This window comes from Sinocyclocheilus rhinocerous, unplaced genomic scaffold (assembly GCF_001515625.1).
Source record: "Sinocyclocheilus rhinocerous isolate Xijiao unplaced genomic scaffold, SAMN03320098_v1.1 scaffold20, whole genome shotgun sequence".
Classification (NCBI taxonomy): domain Eukaryota; kingdom Metazoa; phylum Chordata; class Actinopteri; order Cypriniformes; family Cyprinidae; genus Sinocyclocheilus; species Sinocyclocheilus rhinocerous.
In genome coordinates, this window is record NW_015640468.1 from 716,794 (window position 1) to 728,296 (window position 11,503).

The following is an 11,503-nucleotide window of genomic DNA, read 5'->3' on the forward strand; positions in this document are numbered from 1 at the left end:
ATTTTTAACTTGTATGTTCAAAAATATTTAAAACATTAATCTTATAAAATTAAATTTATATTTTTATTTTAAATTATAAAATGCATTTATGTATTATGCCCCAGAATGGATATTATTCAGGATGGATGGGGAGGGGGGAAGATTTCTATTTTAAATAAATGCTCTTCTTTTTAACTTTTTATTCATCAAAGAATCCTGAAAAAAGTATCACAGGTTCCAAAAAAATATTAAGCAGCACAACAGTTTCCAGCACTGATAATAAAACAGCATATTAGAATGATTTCTGAAGGATCATGTGACACTGAAGACTGGAGTAATGATGCTGAAAATCCAGCTTTGCATCACAGGAATAAATTAGATTTTAATTTTACATCATAATAATATTTCACAATATTAAATTTGTTCCTGTGTTTTTGATCAAATAAATGCAGCCTTGATGAGATAAAAAACTCCAAAACTCCTGTAAAAATTTTTTATTCTGATCCCAAACTTTTGACTTGACCGGTAGTATATATATATATATATATTAAAAAGATAATGTTACAAATTCATAATGTTACAAAAAATTATATTTAAAATAAATGCTGTTCTTTTTATATGCTATTATTTTTTATATTTCTGTTCATCAAAGATTTCTGAAAAAAAAATAATAATAATAAGCAGCACAACTGTTTTAAATAAACATGATAAAAATCTGAAATTATTTATGAGCAGCAATCAGCAACAAATAATATTTATAATATACTTTAAAATATATTACAATAGAAAACAGTTCTTGATCAAATTAAAGCAGCCATGGTGAGCATAAGAGACTTTTTTTTCATAAACACGTGTGTGTGTGTGTGTGTGTGTGTGTGTGTGTAATGTAAAAACAATCATATAATATAGTATAGTTTAATGTTGAAGTTTTATGTTTATCATTTTGATTATGGTTCTACATGTTCCTTCATTTAAAGCAGTATTATGTTAAAGGGGTTTTCCCAGACTTACATTAATCCTTTTTCCATTCGCCTTTTGTCTTCCAAAAAAAAAAAAAAGTACTGCTTTCTGATTCAGAGTGAACATCCGTAATATAGGATGGGATGTTTGTCAGGGTGCAGTGAAAGTGTAGAAGTTCTATTCCCCCCCCCCCAAAAAAAACCCTGTATCCTTTTCCTTTTTTAGAACTTTTACCAGTGTGGCACAAATTGTGCCCCACTCAGACCCACCGGGGTCAAAGGTCATCACAGTGGCATTGTTGGGAAGGCAGAGCGGATACTGAGTGGGCTGTGACACGTACAGAGAAGCTCTTGAGTGTGTCTGCATATGTATTAATACAGTGGCCTGTGAGAATAGGAAATACGCTGTGCACTAAATGCAGATGCACTAAATCTGACTGCTGTTATTGACATGCAGCCAAAGTGTCTCATCCAAACTGGCTCCTCTTCTTAAAGATGTTTTTGTTTAATAAATGGCCCATGAATCAATGAAACATCCTGTGATTGTGTGTTTTGGGGAAGGTGTGTTGTGCATTTGATATGGGTTGCTTTACAGTAAGGGATATTAGCATCTAAATGAACAGGTGAGATTCCCAAAGACAGTCATGATACATTGTTCACAGTTCCTGTTTTTTGCATAGTATCAGAGTTTAATTTATTCTGATTATCAATGCACATGTACAGTATGTGTGTTGCTCAACTTGCTATGTTTTATAGATTCTGTGACGAGAACTTTACAGTATATACATACATATATGTAGTATTTTGTTCAATGCATATTTATTATTACATTTGCTTTTAATTACATTACATTACATTCATTAAATAATGAGTCCAGAGTGCTATATTTTAAAGTAAAATCATATTTATAAAGCACATTTAAACACAACAGAGGTTGAATAGTAATTATACATATATATATATACAGTATATACACACACTCACACACACATATTTCATACATTAAATAATTATATTTAATGGAGAGTGTTCCAAATCAGTAATGACAGACATCGAAGCTGCTTGCTGTCTGGAACAGCCACAGTATGAGCTGCTGAATATTAAAACAATAGAAGCTAATGGGAATAGAAGCTAGTTTCCACTATAATATAAAAACAAATGTCTGTGTGCATATGAGCACTTTAGAGCAGTGCAAGGTTTAATGGTGAAAAGGTGAAGGTGTTTCCTGCTAGCATCCTTCCCATATTCTCATAATAATATTTTTTTGGCAGATGTGCTGATCCGGTCAGTCATTTAGCTTCATAATTTTATGGTGATTCAAGATGTGTCCACAGGTGTGCTCTGCCTCTCGTACACTCTTTCCTTCCGTTATAATCAGATTGTCTATAAAACCTGATACTCTTTTTTTCCCACTAATTATAGGCACATGCCACTGAAAACCTTGATTGAGCATGCGGGTCCAGTGTGTGCATATTTGACTGCTTTGAGGTCAATTGCGCATAAGATTTCATCACACACACAGATTGTCTAATCACATATGACCATATTGAGACACAAACCACACAATGCCCAAATTGCAATCAGCAGAAAAAATTGTCTTTGATGTCAATCAGTGGAGGGCCATTAGAGATTAACAAAATGAATTGTACTACATGCATTCACACAAGCACACACTTACACAAATACACACTCACACATTTGTGTGTTATGTGATACTAGAGGGTTTCATCTCTGCCAGTTAGAGGATCACTTACTCTTTTCCCCAGAGGAAAAATCCCATCACACACTTCAGCCTGCAGCCTAAACTATGAGCAGGGCAAAACCATGGCAAGATAATTTACACAACCGTGTGTGTTTGTGTGTGTGTGTGTGGGTGTGTGTGTAAAAACGAGTTAGATGTCAGGTTTTGTGCAGTTCAGGTTTGCACAGATGTTGCTATGGCAGTGAGCCAGTTCTGGGATGTCATCAGAGAGGCCCACACGTCATCTACAGAGATAAAAACACACAGATTAGGATGTTAAGGACAAAAAAGGAGAAAAATCTGATAACAGACATAAATTAAACATATAATATTATAAATGTTAAACATTGTTTAGTCATTGCCAGAGGCGGACAAAGTACTCAACTCCATTACTTGAGTGAAAGTACAGATATCGCTGGTCAAATATTACTCCATTACAAGTAAAAGTTGTAAAGACAGATTTTTACTTAAGTAAAAGTACAGAAGTACTTACTTTTAAAAGTACTTACATTGCACATTTTCCCTGTTAGTATGTATATATACATTTTCATGTACAAAATGTTGCATTTGCTAAGGTCTTCTGATAATGTTAAGGTCTGATAAGGTCTTTAATGTGTTGCGGGGGTGTTCTGGATAGTTTTTAGTGTCATAATTTTTTTTTTTGTCTGTTGCTATGAAGTTGCTAGGGTGCTCTGAGTGTTTTTTTGTGTTGTGGGTGGTTTGTACTGTGTTGCTATGCAGTTGCTAGGGTGTTCTGGATGGTTGTAGTGTTGTGGGTGTTTTTAAGTGCATTGCTATTGTTGTTAGGAAGTTCTGTGTGTGTTGTAGTGTGTTTTTATCCAGTTGCTAGGGTGTTCAGGGTGTTTTTAGTGTTGTGGGTGGTTTCTAGTGCATTGCTATACAGTTGCTAGGGTGTTCTCTGTGGTTTTTAGTGTTGTGGGTGGTTTCTAGTGCGTTGCTATACAGTTGCTAGGGTGTTCTCTGTGGTTTTTAGTGTTGTGGGTGGTTTCTAGTGCGTTGCTATACAGTTGCTAGGGTGTTCTCTGTGGTTTTTAGTGTTGTGGGTGGTTTCTAGTGCGTTGCTATACAGTTGCTAGGGTGTTCTGGGTGGTTTTTAGTGTTGTGGGTGGTTTCTAGTGTGTTGCTATGCAGTTGCTAGGGTGTTCTGGGTGTTTTTAGTGTTGTGGGAGGTTTCTAGTGTGTTGCTATGCAGTTGCTAGGGTGTTCTGGGTGTTTTTAGTGTTGTGGGAGGTTTCTAGTGTGTTGCTATGCAGTTGCTAGGGTGTTCTGGGTGTTTTTAGTGTTGTGGGAGGTTTCTAGTGTGTTGCTATGCAGTTGCTAGGGTGTTCTGGGTGTTTTTAGTGTTGTGGGAGGTTTCTAGTGTGTTGACATGCAGTTGCTAGGGTGTTCTGGGTGTTTTTAGTGTTGTGGGAGGTTTCTAGTGTGTTGACATGCAGTTGCTAGGGTGTTCTGGGTGTTTTTAGTGTTGTGGGAGGTTTCTAGTGTGTTGACATGCAGTTGCTAGGGTGTTCTGGGTGTTTTTAGTGTTGTGGGTGGTTTCTAGTGTGTTGCTATGCAGTTGCTAGGGTGTTCTGGGTGTTTTTTAGTGTTGTGGGAGGTTTGGTTCATTGCTATGCAATTGCATATTGCTGGGGTGCTCTGGGTGTTTTTTTAGTGTGTTGCTGTGGGGTTGCTGCATGTTCTGGCTGGTTTTAGTGCATTGTTATGCAGTTGCTAGGGTGTTCTGAGTGGTCTTAGTGCATGTATATGCAGTTGCTATGTATATGAAGTTTTAAAAAAAATATTATTGGAAAATGTCTTACATTATATTCACACGTATGTGTGTTAATTTTGTGTATATTCATTGAAAGGCATTTCTTAGCGTAAAAGGAAGTTAATATTGATCGGGATTATACTAGAGCCTTTGTAGTGTTTTCATAATCTCAAGCATGCCTGCAGGGCTCAACTGGGCACTTTAAGACTTCCAGGAGTAATTTGTAGTGGAATTGTAATACAAGTATGCAGTTAGTGTGCTTTTGAGTGTGTATTTCCTATAATTAGGGTGTATGAACTGTGTAATAGGAGAGTATTGGAGCGTATGTGTACATTTAAGTGTAAATGGTTCTCCTCCAAAAGGAAGTCAAGGGTTAAGTTATGACCACGGACAGAAGGGATGAACGATACTGGAGAGGGAGCAACAAGGGTTCTTCCCATTCCCAATATATCTGGTTTACAAATGGTGCAATAAGAGTTTGACTGGAAGCTATTAACATTAAAGGGGTCATATGATGCGATTTCAAGTTTTCCTTTCTCTTTGGAGTGTTACAAGCTGATTGTTCATAGATAAGATCCCAATTTCTACACACATACACACACACACACCCTAAGGTTAAGTCAGTCAGAAGGAGAGCAACAGAGAGTTAGCAGGTGTGTTGGGGCTTGTCTTTGGGACCACATTTTCTGACCTCCTGTTACAAATTACAATACAGGTGAGGGGTCAAATACAACAGAAAAGAATTCAGATCTGTGTGTGTGTGTGTGTGTGTTGGGGATGTTGTGATGACCCCATAAGCTGCAAGCATTGTGCCGTACACCAAACTGAACACTGTGACAAAGTTGAGCCCAATCTGCCCTCCAGCTCTCCCTCTATATAACAATAATAAAACAGCGCATTGACATAAATAAGGAAATTTACTTTTGGTACTTAAGTACTTTTAAAAGCAAGTACTTCTGTACTTTTACTTAAGTAAAAATCTGTCTTTACAACTTTTACTTGTAATGGAGTAATGTTTGACCAGCAGTATCTGTACTTTCACTTAAGTAATGGAGTTGTGTACTTTGTCCGCTTCTGCTTATAATATGCATGTACATTTTATTTCTCAATGCATACAGCGCATGTCAGAAACGAAGCGGCCATCACCATTGCTTGCATCTTTATATTCTATTATAATAAAGATAGTGCCCCACTCTGTTCTAAAAATAAAGAATCAGAGGGGAAAAAGTTGTTTTACACTTATGTTAGTGAACCGGACCCACAGCTTGGTAGCAAAGACCCAAACAATAATGTTATACGCGTTAGCCAAACACAGACAAAGAGTACTGATAAAGCACTGCAGTTTGTAAACCAACGTATTGCGCCATTCTTTATCATGACTCCAAGTAATAAGAACGACAGTCATTCTGTATTCATTCGACACATACAGGTTGTGATTCGGAGGAGTAAGCTGGTCCAAACAAACTGGGCATTGACCCATCTTTCAAGGACAACCGCTTTACGAATCCCACATTGAACTCGAGGAGATTGGGGAAGCAGTCGTCACTGAAATGAAGGAACACAGCAAAAGTTTGGGATTATACTGCTGTGCTATCATAGTAAAGATAGTAAAGACTAAGCTACGGAACATGTTATCTGTTTCTGATGCAGAAAAGCATGCATTCATGACCTCTCGACTAGATTACTGTAATGCACTACTAGCTGGTTGTCCTGCATCTTCAATAAACAAGCTACAGTTAGTCCAAAATGCATTTGCTAGAGTTTTTACCAGGTCAAAAAAATATGATCATATTACTCCAATTTTATCATCTCTACACTGGTTGCCTATTAAGTTCCGTATTGATTTCAAAATATTGCTACTGACCTATAAGGCACTAAATGGTTTAGCTCCTGTATATTTAACTGATCTTCTTGTGCCCTATAATCCATCACGCTCTTTAAGGTCACAAAACTCTGGATTTTAGTAGTACCTAGGATATCTAAGTCCACTAAAGGAGGGAGACTCCTAAACTCTGGAATAGTCTTCCTGATAATGTCCGGGGCTCAAACACACTACATTTATGACTTTCTTTTTTCTGTAAAACACAAAAAGAAGAATCTTGGTAACCAAACAGTTTTGGTTACATTCATTGTATGGACACAAAACACTAAGAATTTTCCTAAAACATTTTCTTTAATGTTCCACAGAAAAAAAGAAAGTTATACAGGTTTGGAACAATATGACTGTATATTTAAGTCATCTTCTTCATCGACTTCAATTCACTCGCTTCTTGTTTCTCACTATTACAACTCTTCCCAGATGTAATAGTATGTGTGTGTGTGTACCTGTTTTTCTATTCTGGTGGGGACTTAAACCTGAATACACACAGACTCATGGGGACTCGTGTCACGGTGGGGACCTAAATTGAGGTCCCCACGGGTAAACAAGCTAATAAATCACACAGAATTAAGTTTTTTGAAAATCTAAAATGCACAAAGTTTCCTGTAAGGGGTAGGTTTAGGGGTAGGGTTGGCGTAGGGCAATAGAATATATGGTCTGTACAGTAGAAAAACCATTACGCACATGGAGAGTCCCCACAAGGATAGCAAACCAGACGTGTGTGTTTGTGTGTGTGTGTGTGTGTGTAAAACCCCCATACCTGTAGTAAAGCTGAATAACAGTCCAAAAATTATATCAAAGGAACTGTCTGGTCTGATCTGATCTATTATACTGTACAATACCGCTCAAAAGTCTGGGTTCAGCAAAAAATATAAATAAAAAAATTAATGTTTTAAAGAAATTAATACTTTTATTTAGTAAGGATGCATTTAATTGATTGACAAATGAATGCTACAGATTATTTTTTCAGATAAATGCTGTTCTTTCTTTTTATGTGTGTGTGTGTGTGTGTGTTTCTGTGGTTATGATATGAACGGAAAGGCATCGTGATCGGGGAGAGGAGTGGTTGCGGGGCTTGACCTTGTCCAGCAGACTCCCCCTCCCTGTCTGACTCTCTCCTGCTCTTTAGCCTTTCTTTCAGAAGGGAGATGTATGATGCCTAATCAGCAACAGACAGAACTACCACAGGAAACACCTTCCATCTTAAGATGCAGGAAAATAACATCTCAGAGAGAGAGAAGGGGGGGAGATATCCTGTAATCGTCTGCACATCTGCCTCTCTTCTGAGTTCTAATATAAACCCATCATGAAGGTCTGAGTGCAGTTAAAACACAAGCGAAGAGTGCCCGTATGACCAAATGTGAGCATAAAAAGGTAAAGAAGCTCATACACTTAAAGGAATAGTTCACCCAAAAATGTAAATGTGCAATTTACTCACCCTCAGACCAACCGAGATGTAGACGAGTTCGTTTCTTCATCTGAACAGATTTGGAGAAATGTAGCATTACATCACTTGCTCACCAATGGAAAAATGAGAGTCTAAACAGCTGTTAAAAACATCACAATAATCCACAAGTAAATCACATGACTCCAGTCCATCAATTAACATCTTGTGTGTTTGTATGTTTTTCCATAATATTGTTTTCTTCAGTGAAAATTCATGTTGTCTGAATCAGGAGAGAAATATGCAAAATTAGTTCTAAACACATGTCTGTTGATTTTGATGTGAGAGGACAAGGAGGAAGTGTTATTATGGAATATGGACTCATATTTTGGCCTGACGTGATGGTTTAAAGTTAAAATGCCTTAATGACAGATTTTTTATCTTTTTTTTTTTTTTTACAAACAAGCAGCTTTTCACTTCAAAAGATGTTAACTGATGGACTGGAGTCGTGTGGATTACTTGTGGATTATTGTGATGTTTTTTATCAGCTGTTTGGACTCTCATTTTTAATAATAATGATAATAAACACACAAATAAGATCTCAATTATTTCTCTTAAGCAGCAATGACGTTAAATACGGTGCAACTGGAGATTTTTACTGAAGTCTCTTGCTTTTCTTAGATTTTTTTTCCTAAAACCTCAGTAATCTCACATATCATCTAGAGTTTCAGAAGAGATCTCAACGACACTGTGCTCAGACCTGTACAAACTCTGCAATCAAACATCAGATATTTCAGTTTGAGCTCAATCAATGTTTTTAATCACCTGGTTAACAATCATCTCACATGTTGCTGTTTTTATTTCTAATAAGCAGAAAAATACTATACAAAGTTGATGTGTCAATGAAAGGGCAACCTCTGAGCAAGGTGAAGAGCAAGGTGAAGCAGAAGCAGAGGCTGCGAGTTTCAGCAAGTCTGTTCTTGTTGTTTCCTGAGAGCTTCTTTAAGAGCTCGAGTCAGTTCTTCTTTCACTCACCTGTCACAGGGAATCGTTTACATCCATCAGTAAAGTCTTTTTATCACATTCTTTGTCTCCTTCCCTCTGTCGTTTGATTTTTTGAGACCACCAGGCCTTGTCATGGACCATTAAATGCTTACTTGGATTACAGGACATAAAGCACAGAGTAGCACGCAAATCCACACAGAAACTAATGCACAAAGGATGATCAATTGGAAATTATGTTGTTTGCTGATGCTTCGGACCTTTCAATTACCTTGGTTATTTTTTCAGTCCCCTAAAACTACACACACCTAAGCCTAACAGAAAACCTTTTGTATGTATTCATTAACACAATATAGGCTAGTATGTTTATCAAGCCTTTTTCACATACACATTTCACTTTTACACATACAGTGGCATTCAAAAGTTTAGGGTCAGTAAGATTTTTTAAAGAAATTATTTTATTGAGCATGAACACAATAAATTGATCAAAAGTGACAATTAAGAAAATGTACAAAAGATTTCTGTTTCAAGTAAGAACCGTTCTTTTCTATCATTCAAAGAATCCTAAAAAAGAATGTATCATTGGTTTCCACAAAAAAAATTAAGCAGCACAACTGTATTCGACATTGATAACATTTAGAAATGTTTATTGAGCAGCAAATCAGTATATTAAAATAGAAAACATTTATTTCACATATTAGTAATATTTCACATCATTACTCTTTTTGATCAAATGAAAAATGCAACCTTGGTGAGAATAAGAGGCTTTTGTCAAAACATTAACAAACCTTACTAACTTCAAACTTTTGTGTGGCTGTGTACAGCAGATCTCAAAAGATTTCAGAAGCTTAAACACACTTAGAAAGTATGTATTTTGTAATTATATGATCAAATATAATGCTTTAAACCAAAGCGTATCACAAAAAGAGGTTTGTTTGGTTTTTAAGTATCCCAAAGTGCCCAAGTCTGGACACTGTACACATTATTTAGTGAAACTCCTCACACTCCCAGCTAAGAAATAATCTGTTTATAATCAAACAAAAAAGCCTTACAAAGGTCTGTGTGTGTGTTGATGGGTGTACTGCAGCTGCCAGCGTTTAGAAGATGGAGGTCAGCTGCTTGGCTATTAGTGTGTGTGTGTGTGTGTGTGTGTGTGTGTGTTTATGGAGACCTTTCATTTTTCCTTCCCTGACTTCAAATCAGCATTTCTGGGGACATTTCTTCAGTTTGTTAACTCTGGCTTCTAGTGACCCCAAGCTCTAATGCTAATACTGACTGGTGGTCTGCGAGTTAGTGCGATATGTGTAAAGAAAGGTGTAAAGAAAGGAGCCAGTGCAAATATTTTCCCACAGCAACCAGGCTGCTTGTTATTTGTGTGCATTATGAGAGACACACATGGCTTTGACATTGGCTTTGAGCCCATGTGGCATCGTTAAAGGGCAGTTTGTCAGTGCACACTAACAGCAGGCAGACGTAAACATGAGGATCTGTCTAAAGTGCTCCAAAAGAGTAACCTCTGCCTGTTTTAGAGCGCCAAAGAGTCCAATAATAGCCTGTTACAGACCATAACTGGGTTTTCTGGAGTGTGTATGTGTCAGTGGCCCCAAAAAGTATTTGGTCAATTTAGACACTCTTAAAATATATGAATGTCATTGCTTTAAATAATAACATATTAAACCAAGTATTTATTTGCACTTTAAGCAAAACAGTGTCACATGAAGTCGCACATGAGATGAAATGTGACATTGTGACGAAAAAGTCACAGTTTTAACCCAACCGTATGAATCACAGGTGAATCAACATCACGGATCAAGATTGAAACACTGTCGAATTCTGTTTCAGTTTTGCAATTCGAATGAACAATGATATTGCAATGTTGTTTCAACATGCTTGAATGAGTTTCAATATTGATTTATAAGATTTTTGGAAACCATTTAGCATTAAATGTTGTTTTAACGTTCTTTTGATGCTGAAACAACACTTGACATTTTTTCTACCACATTTAAATGTTGAAGGTCGTCAGGCACCAACTGGATAAAGGATATTAAGTCACTTTCTGACATAGTACCAACCAAGTGAGTAAAAAAATAAAAAAGTTGCAATTATGAGAAATAAAGTAGCATTTGTGAGATAAAGTCGCAATTATCTACATTCTGAGGTGGAATTGAGATCCCATACATGCATACATTTTTAAGTGTGCTTCCAATATTTTTTGGGCCTACTATCATGTATGTGTGTTTTTCCCTTTTCCACATCTCGTTGGTTTGGTTTGATAATAGCCATAACTCTATAGCCTTTAATGACTCTGTCTGTCTGTCTGTGTGTGTGTGTGTGTGTGTGTGTCTCAAATGAGCCCTAAAACCACTAGATCTTCTGAGTGATGGGGACTAAGTAGCACTTGTAGTGTATTTCAAGTCTTAAAAGCATATTTAAAAATATACTTGCAGATAATATAATATTAATGAAATAAAAGGCTACTTAAGTGTACTAAAAGAGAGTGACTGTGACACTTTGGTGCACTTTGTAATAATGTCAAATTTAAAGTTTTTTTATGCTTGTCAGCATATTCGACAGTACACTTTAACCATATTTTGAAGACAATAAAAGTAATTATGAAAGTAAATATAAAGATGTACTTAAGTCTTACTTAAGAGGGTCAAAAAAGCACTCTAAAAATTCAGATAACTGCATTTAATATACATTTAAACAATAACATGTTAATTTAATTGCAAATAACAGTGCACACAAGTATATTCTTTTAAAGTAAATTATTTCTGTAATAAGC